We start from the raw sequence: 19,218 nt of genomic DNA, 5'->3' as shown, positions 1-19,218 counted from the left end.
ATTTTGGCGAATCTAGTCTCCTGTTATAAGAACGTTTCCATAGTGTAACATCAAGATTAGCACATAAAATAGCCCCAGCTGTATAATGATTCTTAACCACCCAAGAACCGACATTATAATCCAAGGGAGGGGGAGGCTTTAATACTACTTTCCGGGGATGGGGGGGGGGGCACAGGACCAACTTTCAGATGTGTAGAGTAGGATGGATATAACATCTTGGAATATGTTGCTTAATAATATCGGTAAGCTTTAAGTTTTATTCTTAAATGCTCCAAATGTGACATGAAGTTTAGGCTTCCGTCCAGTTTGAGCCCCGAATGACAAAATACTTTCCGGAGCTTTTTCCTAAAAAGTGGTCTGGTCGTTCGTCCGATTTCATCTGTTGTGAATTTTTGCTCTTACGGTATTTGTGGATTAATAAATGTTGTCTACGCTGAGTCAGACGAGCTCTGCTATGATGTGAAGGGGGAGTGAGAGGAGTATAAACCATTGGCTTCTCGCACACAGATAGTTCAAGACAAAATGTACAAAAAGTCCCATTTCTGGGACTTTGTGTACATTTTGTCTTGAAACTAGTCGCTGAGTGTTGTTTGCATGTCATCTTCAAATGGCATCTCGCTGTTAGGAGTAGATATTTGTCGGTATCCCTGTATTGTGTAACTTTTGGTCAACCTTGAACTTGCCTTTGAGACGCCGCTCCTGCTGTTATTGCCTATCTTGAAATTACCATTGTTTACATGTTTAAGATTCTGGGCACTTCTGCTTGCGACTATTCTGCAAGTAGACTTCCGCCACCCTGAACCTTCTAAACGTGTGCGGTGCATTCTGCAGAAAGAAAAAAAATCTAATCAGATACCTGCTCTACCGCGATGCCAAATTTCATGTAAAAATTTACACAATTCATGCCTCCGTAGCTGAGTGGACAGGAGCGGGAGTGCAGTAGCACACGCTCTTTGAGTAGACGGGGGTTCAAGCCCCCGACTACTGAATACGGTCGATCTGCCAACCACCACTGAACCAGCGTGGCAGATTATGGTCCATTTCCCTCAGCATGAATTGTTGAGGAGGCTTCCATCCTGCAGTGGGTTGATAATAGCTGCACTTTACCTTTTTTTTTATTAAAAAAAAAAATAAACAAAAACGTGGTATAACTTAACTTTTGGACACAACTGTCATGTCTCTTCAGGGACTTTTCACAGTAGTTTCAATTTCAACTTTCATTTCTTTTACTGAGTGAATTATTCCTTCATATTTTCTATAAGAAATAATCACATGCCGCTTTCAAATTTTGAGTACAATGAAAGACTATGGGAGGGTTATGGGGTGGGGACCATCTAACTCGGTCCTCAACGATCACACCTGCTGGGTAATAATTTGGGCCACTTTTGAATGGGCCTAATTTTAATAACACCATGCATAATACAAAATAAAACTTAATATTTGCCAACTATCCAAGAAGCAGAGAAGGTTGTGAAAGAGACTGATCATGTGTTTCAGCATTAATTTAATTTTGCAAATCTCTAACCATAAAAAAATAGGTTAAATGCCTAGAGCAATAAGCCTTTGCATGCGAAGAGAAAATACTTGCCGCGATGCTGTCACATGAAATTGTGATCTATGACTCCTTGTAATGAGCAATAATTCATATTAAGAAGTATATATGGCTAGTATTGTGTATTTTTTCTTTTAATTAAACTCTTCTGGGCCACCGTAGCCTAGTGGTCAGGCGCGCGGGTGCATAAGTACACGTGCCTTGAGCGACCGGGGTTCAAGCCCGTGACTGCTGAATACGGTGCTGTTTCTTGTATTCTCTCTATCTTGTTAACTCCTCTGACTGTTTGGTCGTCCCGGAGTATAAAGAGAAAAAATATATATATACATAATGTCTCAGATCAGTTTAAAACAAAATCTGATGTTTGACGTACGAGGACTTGAATAATTATGTTTTATAAAGGGTTTGCGAAGTGTTTATTCACACTATTTAAAAAAAAAAATTCTGCTGGCCATTATGCGAAATGATATGCGAATAACAATGTGAACAATACTTTGCACTGAAAATTAAACTTATTTTTCAGAGTTTATCCGAAACAATATCAAAATTTATTATCAACGAAGGATATGGCTGTTATTGTATTTTGAAATGAAGAACTTAATAATCTTCACCTTCCCTTCGAAACGTGATCATCAAGTTTAAATTTTTCATGTCTGGTTCCCTACAGTCTACAAGGAAGTATGGTGTGAATCATGACCTCGCAGGACCTGCTATGAACTAATATGTTCTTCACTTCTAATTGATTAATTTCATAACGTACCTAATAAATAAGATTGATACAAAAACATTAATATATAATTCTTGTGTATACTTCCAATAGTAGCCTATAATATTTTCGTTTTTGAAGTTAAATCAGCGCTTATTTAGATGTTATTAAATAAACAAAATTCAATGTTCCGTACCTAAGGTTATTTCAAACTGGATAACCTACTGTATACGAATATCTATTTGCAGGATCTAGCAAGAAGGGTACAAGGGAAAGACGTTTAGAGCGGCCAGACTTGGATCCCATCACTTTTTATTCTCGACGACCAGAGAAGTTTAAAACATAGAGAGAATACAAGAACATTATACCTTATTTAGCAGTAACCGGGTTGAATCACGGTGACCCAAAGCGCGTGCACTTTTATGCCCTCGGGCCTGATCACTCGGTTACGGAGGCCTTTTGGTAACAAAATGACTTTTATTAGAAATTTGAAAGCATGATAATTCCTGCTTAAGTTCTTAAGGTTTTTACAGTACTGCGTTAGAATTAGACAAGTCTTACTATGTGCTACACGCACACAATAACCTATTGTAGAAATTTACTGACAACTAGATAGAGAGCGAAGCATAATTTCCTAAATTTTTCTGAAATTAGGATATTATTAAGAATATTCCCCAATAAATTATTGTTGGGAATTAACCACCATCCCTACTGACAGCTGTAGACTACAAAAAATTAAATATTTACTCACAACGTTTGTTCTTCTGCGAGTTACAATAAGGGTAAGATGATCTGATTAACTTTAAAAATCATAATTAAAGAGTAAGTTTAAAATCGTTCCGATTTGTTACCAAATTATTTATATTTGGTTAAAAAAAATTGCAGATAACTAATCTCAACGCAAATTTAGGGCTATAGCCTCAGGTTCCGAAAGAAGTTAGCTTACGAACAAATTAGTGTAATCACATAATTTCTGCACGCAGCCAACTACTAAATAGATAAAAATTGGCATCATTTAAGTATATCGCATATTGTGAATACCTTCACAACGATTACCATGATATATTGCATGATTCGAGGTAGTGCAATATCATAGTAACTCGTTGTGTTCACAATATGAGATATACTTAAATGACACCAATTTTTAACTACTTAGTAGTTGGCTGCGTGAAAAAATGATGTAATTACACTAACTTGTACGTAAGATATCTAATGTATAACGATTTTATGAACAAAAAAAAAAAAAAAAAAAAAGTTTAGTGTCTTACATTTCCTAATTTGGGTAGCCAGTCACTCTAGGTTGGACAATTCAATTTGAATTCAGATAGAGATTTTGTAGGTTACTACTTGCTATAAGTAGAAGCGTGTACCGTTCGAAACTTGCGGCTATTGTTGCACACTGAGTAGACAGAAATTTTGGGATACCAACCTAGTAAAGGGTAGGACCACCTTTGGCCCGGATAAGGGCAGTCACACGGCGAGGCATTCAGTCCACTAGTTCACGAAAGCGTTCTACAGGTATTTCCATCCATGCTTGCTGCACCGCTGTCCATAATTCTGTCGCATTCCTGGGTGGAGGAGCCAAAGCTCGAACGGACCTTTCGATATTATCCCAAAGATGCTCCACAGGGTTCATGTCCAGAGAACGGGGAGGCCATTCCACGGTGGTAAAATCTGTGGGATGCTCTTCGAACTATGTTCTAGTCACCACGGCTCTGTGGGGAGGCGCATCGTCTTGCTGGAACAGTCCATTACCCTGTGCGTGCACGATGACCATGAAGGGATGCAGATGGTCTGCAAGTGACCTGGACCGTTCAGTGATGCGTCTAGACGTACCAGAGGTCCCAATGTGTGCCAGTTGAACACGCCCCAGGCCATTACCGACTGTGCACTTGCCCGAACAGTTCCTTGTTGACATGACGGATGCATAGCTTCGTGCACTTTCCGCCAGATACGCGCCCTCTCGTCCGCTCGAAATGAGTGGAAACGGGACTCATCGGACCACGACGCCAATCATCCACGTTCCAGTGCCGATGTTCTTTCGCCCAGTTAAGAGGTAGAGTCCTGTGTGGTGGTGGTGTTAGCAGAGGGACTCTGGTGGGTCGGCGGCTCCTGTAACCTCTTGCGGCTAATGATAGTCGGTGGTCTTAGTGGAGACGTTTCTGGCACCTCCCTCATTGAAGTCGGCGGTACTTTGTGCCACTGTCCCTCTCCGGTTGACTGAAACAATGCGAGACAGACCTCGACGGCTACGTTCATTCACCACCTTTCTCTGCCCACTCTATGCGTAGTCAAAATATCGCCGTCCTTAAACCCATCCACCGTGGGTGTCCCCAGGGCTCTGTCCTGGGGCCCTTGGCGTGGAATATGGTGCTCCAGAGCTGGCTCAGTAACAGTTTTGAAAAAACGAAAATCATAGCATTCGCCGACGACCTCACCATCGTGGTCGCTGGTCATTCCAGAGCAGCCCTCGAATCCACAGCACAGCGAGTACTCAACCATCTCTCCATCTGGACAAAAATCAACAAATTGCAAATTAACCCTGCCAAAACTAAGAGGATGGTGTTTAAAAACCGACTCGACTTACGAAGGCTTCCCCAAGTCAAAATCAATGGAACCCAGCTAACCTTCATAGAACAGACAAAAGTCCTGGGAGTAGTAATAGACAACCGCCTGTCTTTCTTCCCCCATCTACAGCATCTAAGTTCCAAGACCAAAAAGTTCTCCGCCGCAATTATACGGATCGCAAGAAGTGAGTGGGGACTATCAAAACGAACCCTTCTTCTTTATTATAAAGCTGTCTTTCTCCCAATAGTAACCTATGCTGCAGGGGTCTGGTTTCACAGAGTTCCCATCGTTAAGATGAAAGAAAAGCTAAACTCTATACAAACAGCTATGTTACTGGCGACCCATCGAATCTGCCGTACAGTCTCTACAGCAGCTCTCCAAGTTATACCAGGCACCCTCCCTCTCGACCTTTACACAATCTACAAGGGGCTCTGCTATCGAATTAAAAAAGGTATTCCGGCAACGATCCTGGATATAGAACTCTCACTAATTACGGATATAAAGCAGGAGAAATATCGATGTCTCAATAAACTCTTCAATGTATGGCAGACCAGATGGGATTCTTATACTGTAGGGGTTGTAACTCGGAGTTTTCTTCCGGAGGTAACCTTTGCAAACACTAAAAATAACGCCCGATGGTTCTCCGTCAGCTTCGAATCTTCCTTTCTCATTACCGGATACGGTTCTCTAAATGAGAAACTGCATACACTAGGACTCGTCGACACTCCTTACTGCTTTTGCGGACAAAGTGAAAGTTGGAAACACTTGCTTCTGGAGTGCGTACATTACAACGACATCAGAAACCGTCTCCAGAATAAGATCCAGGACTTCCCACCAGCAGATCTGCATCAACTGATATGAACCCAGAACAACCTCGAAGCCTTCCAGACCTTTGCAGCTGAGGTATTTGCCTGGAGGAGGACACTGATCGCCAATCACTGACGTGGAAATGCCGATCATTAATAATTCCATGCCAACTGAAAGTCACTCCTTCTACTGACTATTCTTTTTTTTTTTTTTTTTTTTTTTTTTTTCCTAACCTCCGTTCTGCACTGTTTTCGGGTCCTACCCTAGAACTAGGAGCAGCCTTGGCTCACCTTTTCTTCTTTCTCACTGTGTGCAGGACAGATAACCACTCTCCCATTTCCCCCCCCCCCCTTATTCTCTCTCTGCTGGCACCCCGACTTACATCTTCCTTTTCACTGTGGGATTAAAATTATTTATTTATTCTGTAATTATGATTTTTTTTTACATTTACTTAGTTTCACTTTTTTTTTTTTTTTTTTACTCGCACTCTGTTCTGACACCTGGGATGTGGGCTATCATTGCTGCCAGATAGCTCTCTCTCTCTCTCTCTCTTTTTTTTTTTTTTTATCACAAGGAATTTATTTATTTATTTTATTTATTATTATTATTATTATTTATTTTTTTATTCATTTATTTAATATATTTTCTTTTTCACCACGGGGAATTATTATAATTATTTGTTTATTATTATTATATTTTTTTTATATATTTTTTCTTTTTTAGTTATTATTATTATTATTATTATTTTTTTTTTTGCACCACGGGAAATATATTTTGTTTTTGTTTTTAGTTTATTTACTTTTATTTATTATTTTTTATTTTATTTATTTATTTTTTTTCCCTCTCTGGAGTGGGCCCCCAGAGAAATCTGGCCCACCTTTTGGCAACATCAGGTGGTTCAGAGTCTCGTATCGAGACAGTACGTGCTCCATTGGGACTGGCCCACCTTCCCGTGGTGTGGACGAGTACCCAGAATCATCTGTCCAGGTGACTGATGCTTCTGGGTAGCCAAGAGGCCAGAACAGAACACACACATAATACACACAAACCGACGTCACACACATCTGGCCCATTTGTAGTGATACTGTTCTTCACAGAGATACGAGGCGGAGATGAACTCACGTTCTAGGAGCCGCCCTTTACAAAAACACATGTCCACATGCCCACTCTATGCAGAGAGTGGACTCGCCTGTTGACTTGTGTATATGTGCTAATATAGTGCTCCTAATATTGTGCTTATTACTGTGGATACTCTTGGATTAATTATGCAAATAGGATACCATTGGATCTGTAACTTCACTTTAGGTGAGTACATAAAGATAAGTTTCGCCGCGATTCTTGCAGGGATTAGTAAGAAATTTGTGGTTTTCTGAACGTTATTGAAAACAAACATTGTGCCATAGACTACAATGGAAAACTTCTTCCATAGGTTTACATAGGCAGCCATTATTAGACAGTTTGTAATGGCTGATGAATAAATATTATTTTAAACTTAGAGTTGTTACAAATCCCTGACCGTTCAGTAGAAAAAGAAATGTAGAAGACTACAGAGAGAATAATTTTATCTTTCTTGTCGTATACTGGGTTCCAAAATAGGTTAAACCATTGAGAAGAGATCAGTGAACGTTGTAAATATTATTTTTAACTATGTGTATTAGGTTGAGTATTATGGCTGCCATAGCTTCTTCACTCCAAAAGAGTTGGAGGGAAAATTGAATGTCGCCAGTTTGCAGGCAGGCTGTCAGAGCAGGCCAATGGGGTCTTGTCAACGATATACAGGAATTTTGCTAGCAGGGATAAGGAGTGATTATCCCTTTCTATAAGGCAAGTCTGGCGGCCTCATTTTAGGAAGGATGTAGAGTTGCTTGAAAGAGTACAGAGAAGGGCAGCAAGACAGGTGAGTGGAACAAAGGGTTGCTGTTACGAAGAAAGGCGCAAGTGCTTAAAATTGCAGCTTCTGTAGACTAGGCACCTGCAAAATGATCTGATTGAGGTGTATAAGGCCTTGTATGGTTTGAGCAGGCTCAATGCTGATGGGATTCTTCCTCTTGCTCAGATTACAAACCTGAAGGGGTATACACTGAAATTGAGGAAAGACAGTTGTAGAATAGATGTGCGGAAATTTGCCTTTAGCCAGTGAGCAGTTGATTGTATGGTTTGAGCAGGCTCAATGCTGATGGGATTCTTCCTCTTGCTCAGATTACAAATCTGAAGGGATATACACTGAAATTGAGGAAAGACAGTTGTAGAATCGATGTGCGGAAATTTGTCTTTAGCCAGTGAGCAGTTGATTGCGGGAACAAACTTCCATCTGTCGTTGTGTAAGTTGATAGCTTAAATAAATTCAAGGAAGAACTAGACAAACTTTTGGTAAAATTCGAAGTTTTTTTTTTTTTTTTTTTTTTTTTTGGCTAATGTTATATAAGCTGGCTTTCTTGACACCAAATGCCTCTGCTAATGCTAATTTATTATCCAGATTGGAATAAAGCCAATGATTGTTCAGTATTGTGCTGTTACTATTATACATGTTCAGGTATTAAAAAAGTTGGTAAAGTATAACATAGTAACTCAATAGTTTTCAATTTCAGATTCTTGTTTTAAGGGAGGCATATGCCCCTCTACCCACCCCTGAATACGCTCTTGGTAGAGCAGAACGAGGGAATGCAGTTGTTATTAATATCACAAGATGATGTAGCAAAGCAATGTCAATCATTAAAGTACAAAATGAGTATTTTTATATGCTATTATTATTATTGTAATCTTTAATACTACCGATCTGAAAATACTGTATAATGCATCATATTGTTATTGTTTTTACCACAAGTATTTTAAAATTTGTATATTGGGCTTATAACCTCACTCTGCTGCAACCCATTCCTTGCTTAGCAATAAATGAACTTATACATAATTGGGTCATGTACTATTTTAACGTATAAGTGTATTCGTACCAAGTATATACTGATATGCTACAAGATTTTAGACGATAATCTGTGTTTCCCTTTCTTATTATGCAAAAAAGATTTTCTTACTATTTATGTAAATATTTGTGCATATACTGAAGCTGCGCACTGTTGGTTTTCTGTGTTTGGGCAATCTGCCATGTGCCGATGAAAGACAAGCCGCCTCGGCGTTCCATTAAGATTAATGTACCCAAATCACCAAGTACGAATAGCAATAAGCGGATAGCAAGATAATGGATAGGAAAAGAACACCGTTCTCATAGCGTGAAGATGGAACCGAAGGCAGGTTACCCGAAACAGGAAGAGCTTATATAAAGGTCACCATGATATCACGGTGTTATCAAAGTTGGTTGTTGAGGTCATCTTAGTAATTATTTACGCCTTCGTTACTATACAGTGATGTTTCTGATCTCCTCTAATGTCGACTGAGTGTATAATTAGGTAGAGAACAACAATTATGTAAATTCATATTTCGTAATTGAATATTACAGCGATAACTTAACACAGGTCAACAAGATTTTTCTTTTTATTATTAATATTTTTTTTTGTTTTTTGTTTTTTTCCTCTTAATTAGCCTCACTTATTATGACTTCATCTACACACATACTTGGTTTTTTGTAAAATATATTTGCAATGTAAATTAAAAGTTTCGTTAATGAAAGAAAACAAAAGCTGATGAATAATACAGAACATTCAAAAACATGCCACTCAAAATTTATGAAACAAAAACACTCCTGTTTCGAGCTTTTTCGGATAAATCGAAAGAACTGAGATCATTAACAAACGCAGGAAGATAATGAATCAGAATGCTATTTGACCATATGATAGGAATATTTGACAATGCGCCTGTCACACGAGCCTTCAATTTTAGGTTTCAGTTGCCTCAGGTGAACGGAGTTTTTCAAAATTAAAATTAATCAAAAATTATTTACGATGGACAATGTCTCAACAACGACTCTCTAATCTGGCAATAATTTCAATAGAAAATGATCGTTTGAAAAAAATAAAAATAAATGAAATAATTAACAAATTCGCATCTCTTAAAGCAAGGAAACATAAATTTGTATAATTTTCCTTTTATTTTATTATTGTGATTGAGTATGATTACTCTGATTTAGAATTTAAAGTTTATTTCCAGAATTTCAGAATGATTTTGTTATTTTTGTTTGTTGTTTCATTATATTATATGTGAAATATGTTGTAATTCCTTTCTTTTTCAATAAATGAATATAATTATTTACGCCTTATTTTATTTTTTAATCCAAATATTTTGGGGAGGGAAATTTGATTTCGCTTAACGGCGGAACACAGAGTCGTAGCGGCCCTGCATGAACCTCTTCGATGACACCGATTAGTATTTGTAAACTATCGGTATAAAAATTTCCTGAGAATTTTTAAAATTAAAAATGTATATTTAATAACCACACACTCACTGTATCCACTACATGTTGCGTATAATAAAATATAAATAAATAAATAAAACAGATGCTAGCAGCATGGAAAACCGGTACAGCGAATACTAAATTAAACCCATACATAACAAAATAAAATATAAACTAGACTGACCATTATGCCCCATCTCGACGGAGGACCATAATGATCAGGGACTCATTCCCCTTCTTCTTATAATTTTATTATGTATGGGTTTAATTTAGTATTCGCTCTGCTGGTTAGCCATGCTGTTGTTGGCATCTGTTTTATTTATTTATATTTTATTATAAGCAACATGTAGTGGATACTGCACTGCAGCCACCAATGCTTGCTATACTAATTTTCTTCCTCTTTTTCTTCCTATTTTTCTGTTCTTTTACCTTACTATATATTTTGTTAATTTATTTTACATGTCAGTAGTGAGATGATATTATTATTATTATTATTATTATTATTATTATTATTAGCCATGAGGTGCAAGCAAGCCTGAGGCTTATGCTGCACTAGCCAAAAAACAAAAAAAAAATCCCGTGTTACACTGAGAGAGAGAGAGAGAGAGAGAGAGAGAGAGAGAGAGAGAGAGAGAGAGAGAGAGAGAGAGAGAGAAGTAGAAGGGAATCACCAAGAAAGCAAGAAAGAAGAATGATGATATCCAGCTCAGGACCCTGGGTTTGCCAAGCCCATAACTCACCAGATGTGAGCCCCTGGGGTAAATGCTAATGCTGCCATCTATATCCTGTTTTCTTTTTCTTTATATATTCTAGTTTAACAGTGGCTTTGTTAGTGGTGTAGTTAAAGGATTGCTAGGATTTGTTATATTATGATTTTTCACTGCATAAGGGCCACAATTATTCAAATCCATCGTATTTTCGGTTCGATCGACATATCGGTTCGATAATGCTTGGATTTGATTAAGGTTAGAAATGCAGTGATTCCCTGACCAATAATGGTCAGGGAATCACTGCATTTTTAGTTGGTCGTATTTGTAGTTTGGTTTTCGCTTCCCTATAGTGATATTTTCCATAATTCGGACCAGGTGAAATCTGGGCGCCACTAAATTTATTTGAATTGGCATTTCTAAATTTCTGATATTTGGTACTGTATGTATGTTTCGGCCTTTTCTAGATTAATTTGTACCGTTCCTTCTACAACATCCTTATCTTCATACTCCCCTTCTTATTATTTTATTATGTATGGGTTTAGTTTAGTATTCGTTCTACTGGTTTGCCATGCTGCTGGCATCTGTTTTATTTATTTATATTTTATTATAAGCAGCATGTAGTGGATAATGCACTGCAGCCATAAATAATGATAATAATAATAATTATTATTATTAGCCATATGGTGCAATGAAGCCTGAGGCTTATGCGGCACCAGCCAAAAAAAAAAAATTGTGAGTTACCTTGAGAGAGGGGGGGAATCATCAAGAAAGAAAAGTATGATGATATCCAGCTCAGAACCCTGGGTGTGCCAAACCCATACTCACCAGATGTGAGCCGCTGAGATTATGCTTGCTATACCAATTTTCTTCCCCTTTTTTCTGTTGTTTTAAATTACTTTGTATATACGGTACTGTATTCTATATATATATATATATATATATATATATATATATATATATATATATATATATATATATATATATATATATATATATATATATGTGTGTGTGTGTGTGTGTGTATGTATTTTTTATATGGCCGTTGCCCAAATTAACAAGCGCAAAAACTTTCACTTTTCTGTTTATTCTGCTGTTTATGAGTTACCCAAGATGGGACAGTTTATCATAGGTAACTCGTTCAGTTATTATCCTTCTACAAAAAGAAGCTGTTATGTTTGGATCAGTACTTTTTTTTTTTTTTTTTTAGATCACCCAAATAATTAAATTCATCTACTGTGCTGTGTGTCTTATGTCTGTTAATTGCGTATGTTCTCTGGTCGATTTGTCTGTTTTCCCCTAGTTTCTGGGGGGAAAACCTTGCTATCTATGCCTGAGACCGACTAACTCAGCCACGGAGTGAAAAAAAAAAGCCCATTAAAGTTCCTCGCGTCATCGATGGGATTCGAACCCGAGCCTTTTCCACCCTGTGTGAGGAGGACGGTGACGATACTACTGTGCTACCCACGCAAACTTTGGATCAGTACTATTGGGGAAAAAAATTGGATCTAACGGGTCCTCTCGTAATTCTTTCTTTAATCTGTTCTCTTATTCTTCATACTCCCCTCCTCTCTGACCTCGTCGTGGAGCGGGATATCTTGCTAATACCATTATTTGGGCCACAAAATTACATAAAAATTGTACCAGCAGAATTACGCAACCATAGGATTTATACTACTCCCTATAGGTGCTGATTTAATTCGCTAAGGACAGTACATGTATGGTTGCGATCTGCCACCTGGCACGTGGACGGCACTGAAGTTGCCTTCGTGGCAGTTTCCGCTAAGTGCCCAGAAAAAACTAAACACACACACACAAACTGTTACGGCCGTTGGTCTAGGGGTATGATTCTCGCTTTGGGTACGAGCGGTCTCGGGTTCAAATTCCGGACGGCCCTTAGTAACTTTTTCACTGGCAAAGAGTGGGTATAAGGAATTCTTCACATATATAAATGCAAGGAAGAAAAGAACAAACAAGATTGGACCCTTATGTAATAGACATGGGATAATATTAGATACCCCAGCTGATGTTGCAGATGAACTCAACAGTTACTTTGCATCGATATTTACAGAAGAAAATCCCTTGGGATTCCCCAAGGATCAGTATTAGGACCACTACTGTTTTTGATTTTCTTAAATGACATCGTTAAAAGAATAGAGGGCGTGACGTCTAAAGTTGCAGATGATGTAAAGATTGGTAGAGTAGTTAATGATCACCACCAAGCAGATTTTCTTCAAGAGTGACCTAGATAGACTTCAGGGATGGTAAGAAAAATGGCAGCTATGCTTTAATCCAGCAAAGTGTAAGGTCACCTGGGGAACAGCAATCCCAAAATAATGTATACACTGTGGAGTTGAACTAAAGCCAGTAGTGGAGGAAAGGGACTTTGTTATTACGGTACGGTCAGACATGAAGTTCTCCGAGCATTGTAGACAAGTTGCAAGGAAGGCCCATGGTGTCCTATCAATGATTTATCAAACAATTGCTAGTAGAGATAAGGCTATTGTTAGACCACAGTTGAAATACTGTGGAGACTGCACCTAAAGAGACATTGAGCTTCTTGAAAGGGTCCAAAGACTGGTAACTCGCCTGGTGAGATAGACAAAAGGGCGTCCATACGCAGAAAGACTTCGAATATGTGGGTTGCAGAGCTTGGAAACTAGGCACCTTAGAGGAGACTTGACTGAGGCGTATAAGGCTCCGAGAGCCTTAAGTAAAATGAATGTGAGAGAAATTTTCACAGTTATAAATGATTCTAGAACTAGGGGGTATAAATTCAAGTTACGGGGGAGATATTTAGACTGGATTGCAGGAAGTTTTATTTTAGCCGGCGAGTTATAAATTACTGGAATAAGTTACCTACATCAGTGGTAGAAACTGACAGTTTTTCAAAGGTCAGCTGGATAGACTGTCTTTTTCTTTTATTAATTAATTATTTTTAAAATTTTTTTCTTGTTATTATTGTACTGTATTCTTCTGTTTTGCGTATGAGTGTTCTGAGTGTTTTTTTTTTTTTTTTTTTGGCTGGTGTAGCATAAGCCATAGGCTTCCTTGCACCATGTGGCCATTGCTAATACTAATACATTGCACAAACATCGCTATATTGATTTCTGGCCATTTTACGAAGGTACGTATCATTACAGTGTACCACGAAGTTAAGCTAACGCTCAGACCTACCTGAGACTCAATCCGAGTGATCAAACACGTTATATGCGCGTTCCAATTGACCACTGTTCAATCTTGCTTGATTGCTAAATACTTTGATGTTCTTATACCTCTGTGTCTTGTACACCCTTGTGACCCAGTGTGACCGTCTTGGAAATGAACAGAAAACAATATTTATTTATAATTATATAAAAAGAATCAACAGGTTCGTCTTATTCAGGATTTTTTTATCAACTGATTCTACCAAACTCCCATGTACCACCTGCAGAACAGCATAGCACTGTACAAGTTATAGGAAAATTATTTGATTTTTCCCAGTATTTTCTTTATTTTAATCATTAGTCACTACTGTATTTTAAAATAAATATTCTAGAAACATAATCTGAAGAAAGATAAGTTAAAATATTCAACACAGAAATGGAATCAATAGGAAAATAAAACAAGACAGAAAAGCAACATATACGACGTCATCAGGAGAAAAGCGTTGCATGTTCCAAAACACGTCATTTATTTTATTTGGAAGAAATAAAATTTCTTCTTTTTTTTTTCCCCCTATGAAAACCCCAAACACGAAAACCTATAGAATTTAACACCGTGCATGGGTTGAAGATTTGGGAGGAGAGGAGGTGCCAGAAACTTTGCTCTGGAGACTAACACGAGTTTGACCACATAAGCAAAGTGGTGGTGTTGCACCGGTTGATGAGAGTTGTCTACAAACTAGAAATGGAATTTCTAAATATTTTTATTTCTTTTATATTTTGGTTATTTTATTTTTGTGATGAGTATTTCAACTCATCTCCAGATTATATTTGCTTTAGGTTATGGCTATTTCACAATATCCATTAATGATTATTACATTATAATTATATTCATCTATGATTATTACTTCATAACTATATCCATTAATGTTTATTACGTTATTACTATGTCCATTAATTTTTAATTATTAAAAATGTTTGGTAAAGCGGTGAAATATTCTTGATATTACAAAAAAACAAAAAACACATTAGAAGCGGTTTTTTTTGTTTTTTTTTAATAAGATGATGACTAATCGGTTCGGCCTGATGATCAAACATACCCCATACAAAATCAATGTCCTTTAATGAATATACAGTATAGGCTAATAATATTAGCCTTCCCTTCATATTCACTATGAATAAACAAGAGTCGTTAGATGTTTCGATTTTTATGCTTTGAATCCGCATGTATTTTGTTTTCACAAGTGTGTCTGTACAAGTCTTGCCGATTTAGCAGTTGTAAATGATGCAGAGTTGCACGCTTACGCCACACCAAACAAAAAAAAAAAAAAAAAAAAAAAAAGTCCCACCTCTTCAGTACATCCGCTCTAACAATATGTCTAATTCTTCCTTACATGTATTCAAACTACTCATTTCCACAACACCAGATGGAAGTTGTTATGTTGTTGTTATTTGGTTTTTAGGAGCACTAGCAACTAAGGCCATACTGCTCCGGGATATGAGGTGGTCATTCCCTGACCTTTCCGCATCCTCCATATTTGGTGGTGACGGGCTCGAACCCCGGTCTAATCAAGAAGCGTGTGCTACGCACTGCTGCTCCTCACCTGGCTACGGAGGCGCCCTCCAGATGGAAGTTTCTTCCAACAATCAATTATTCTCTGGCTTGCAAATTTAAAGTCAGAGAATAATTGACTCTCTAGCTGCAATGTTGGGGAAAGCAACTTTGCGCTAAAAACTGGCGCTCCTATACGGGATCCAACTCCGAGAAAGCCGATCCCACCCCTTCGTATTAGGTTGGAATCAGAAAACCTCAGATTCTCTGAGCTCAACATTTGCGATCATTTATATTACTAGAATACTAGTGGCGAATATTTCCCAAAACTTTTTCAGATAAGAAGAAAAAATTAATATCAAATTAATTACAAGAGCCTTTCCTTTCGCTGTTAACTAAGGTCAGTGGGACGGACTCGGGTAAAAATGCAGTTTGATCATTTTTTACACGTATGACTATATCATCCTTTAAAATAATTACAATTATTGCACAAAAATCATCTGGACCTGGAAACTGCTAAAACTGGTTCATGGGCAAAAACGCCAACTTGTTAAAAGTCTGAAACTGAGATTTGTTGACTGTGATGACAAAAGCTAAGAAATTGTCTTCTCTTCAAATCAAACAGCAAGTTTAGTATCACTGGAAAATCAATTCTCGGAATTAGAAAATGAGTCGAAACATTTTTTGGAATCCCATCCCCCTACACAAATTTTACTGCTAAATGAAACCTGTTACAAAAAAGAATCAGGTCAAAAGTTGGTTTAGCCTTTGAATTATTCAGGTTCTAAGAGGGTTCCGCACAGGGACATAAGCAAATAATTATATAGATTCTTTTTGTGATAAATTCATTCCAAAATTTGATAATGTTTCATAATGCGATAACATTTCATAATTTGTTAGTATCATGTGATAACGTTTCATAATCTGTTTGTTTCATATCTTGATTGGTTTCATTTTTTTTTCGTAGTTTCTCTTTAACCAAAAATTTTAAATTAAAGAAAAAGAAAGCAGGAGGCGTTCTGAAAAAAATAATAAAAAAAAACTCTCAAAAGTCTGGTCGCCATGCCCCCTTAAGATGATACCTGAACCTGGTTGCCATGCCCCTCCTTACGACGAAAACTGGACACGCCACTGTGTCCTACTACGCTGACAATCAGAACTATACACTGTATAAAAAATAACTCCGCCCAGTACTGACATTTAGTCTATCATGATTGGCATTATTATTTGCTGTAAGATACAGCAGATGTCGGTTGTACTACCGTACCACCAGTATGCCGATTTTCTGAACTTTTCCTGTGCATGAAGCTCCTTAACTGTGATTTTAATATATTTGCATCTTTGTAAATTGTTTGGCTCACTGCTCCCTAGTCGGCCATAGACATATGTTACTTTTGACTTTCCAGTCTGTTGCCGTGATGCTTAGTACTGTACTGGCATCTTTATATGCTTTAGTTTTTTTTTTTTTTGTAAGCTGGCGTTGATTTTTCAGGTAAAAAATAAAATGGCATTCTGAGGTAGTTATTGGGCTACATAAAATCGGTTTAAATCGAATTTAAATAAAAAATTGGGGTGGGTTGTGTACGGGAACACAACCGCAATCGTTTAAGGTGTGAATCTGTCTTTGTGTTATTAGAGGAAGGGTAAGATGTAAATGAATGAAGCCTTGGTGGTTATAAGTGAAGTACAATTTTATTTATCAAAGGCCGATGATAGGAGAAGTAAGATATGGCATAGTATTGACATCGATGTTTCTTACAAAGGTTAAAGCTATACAAGTGTGCCCAGAGTAGTCGGCGGTGTAGAAATGTACTTCACGTTGAACTTTTGAATTTTTCTTTCCAATGATATACGTTTCTTACATTTCTGTTCATATTTCCTTTGCAATTTTTTCGACATTATGAAAATTTTCTTCAACTCAGCACACTTATCGGCTTATAACTTTACAAATTTTATTTTATCGGTTATTATTGCTAAATAATATTGTAGATCCTGTTATTCTCTACAAATCGACACCAATTTCAACGTCATATCTCTTCGCAATCCAAAGTTACACTGCCCAGCCCCAAACACCGCGCGGCGTCGCTATTTTCAGTGTTCACGCGCAAGCGCTACCCCTCACCGCTGCACACCCCCACTACCCACCATTTTAGATACGGACATAAACCCTCTATCCAACAAAATTTAAATCATTAGATTATCATTTATAGTTTACGAGATATAAGCGCGACAAATTTTGTCATTTTTTTGTCGCTAGAGTTTTCGTAGAGACCTCCCCTATACCGGACCGAATTTAAAGACGTATTCACGTCAAAACAAAAGTACATTTTCAAAAGATTCGGATTAAAACAATTTAATTAAAAATAAAACGTTTAACCAGTATACTTTCTGTTCTCCTCGCACCAAAACACAGATTGTGTTAGATGTAGAATTCCATTTGACCCGATGCCTGAACAATTTCTTGGAGATAAGCTTTTTTTTTTTTTTATCACTGGGTGCGGTGCCTCTTAATCTCTCAAAAAATTGTTTATGCCGATCATATTTTTAGGAGCGTTAGCATATATGCATAAGCACCTATTGTCTTCACCATGTCTCTCCGTCTGTCTGTTTCTCTCTGCCTTTCTGTCTGTACGTATGTAACAGAAGAAATCCCAGTGGACGAATTTTCATGAAATTTTATATTTGGTTCATTTAGAAAGATTTGTTGGGATATATATAAAATTTATTAAAATCAAACAAATAGTAATCCAGCAATTATTATTTCTTTTTTCCGTACAATTTGTACTGGAAAAAGAAATTAATTGATAACATACAGTTTTAACGCAATACAATTTACTTTAGAGAGTCCGTAATACACTTCACGTGTATTGATATGCGAGACTTGTGAATGTGGCATCGCTTATGAAGAGATACATATATACCCAGAGAAACGAGAAAAGTATATGGGAAAGAACAATAAATATAGAGTTGTAATTAAAATGAATGGCTAAGTTTCAAGAACGTAAAACTATAGTTTTATTAAGTGTTCTATAAAGTTATAATCTTAGTAATAATTGATAAGTAGTTAACTATTAATTACAGAAAAAAAGATTAATTTTTACTAAAAAAAACAGAATACACCTGAAATGTAACATACTGCCTGCATTACCTAACTTGTAATGGAAGTATAGACATTACTTAATAAGAAGTTCATTTGACATCACGTTTTTAGCTTAGGCCTCATTAGTCTCTTAGAAAGCTTGGAGGATCAGTTATAGTTCTCCCTCCCCCCAGACCAATGAAATTTATTCATATAAATGAAAATATATTTCGCGTATTACTATTGAACGAAAAGTTGAATCGAGGCGACTTTTAACCTGTATTGGTTAAAATTCTCTTGGTTCCCTGGGAAAATTTCAGGTCCATTTACGATTTCGCAGCGTTCCCAACCTTCCTACAAAAATCGTCATAAATGAAAGTATGTTTTCGCATTAATCGATAAGAAAAATGCGGATTTTTATTAAATTTTCGAATATGGTCCCTGGGATGGTTCTGTTGCATTATGATTTTCTGGGCATCTGTGTTCTGCTGGGCTGGGCTTTAATATTCTGAATTACTTAATATGTGTTGTGCACTGCCTAATTTCCGGGAATGGTTTGGATGTTACTAAACCTCAATAAAAGATGTCTGAGAAAGCGCCAATGAACTTAGGCGATTGTCTAGTAGTTTTTATGATAGTACAATGACCTCTATGCCCCAAAGATCTATTCAGCGACGTGGTAAATAGAACTTTCAGCTTGGATCAGCGTTGTATTTTTCACTCCATGACCCTATCTATTATAGCCAGAACTTGGAGTGCCGC

Source organism: Mastigoproctus giganteus, chromosome 7 (genome assembly GCF_048544385.1).
Source record: "Mastigoproctus giganteus isolate SK-2022 chromosome 7, ASM4854438v1, whole genome shotgun sequence".
NCBI classification, from domain to species: Eukaryota; Metazoa; Arthropoda; class Arachnida; order Uropygi; family Thelyphonidae; genus Mastigoproctus; species Mastigoproctus giganteus.
Note: the sequence above shows the minus strand (reverse complement) of the source record.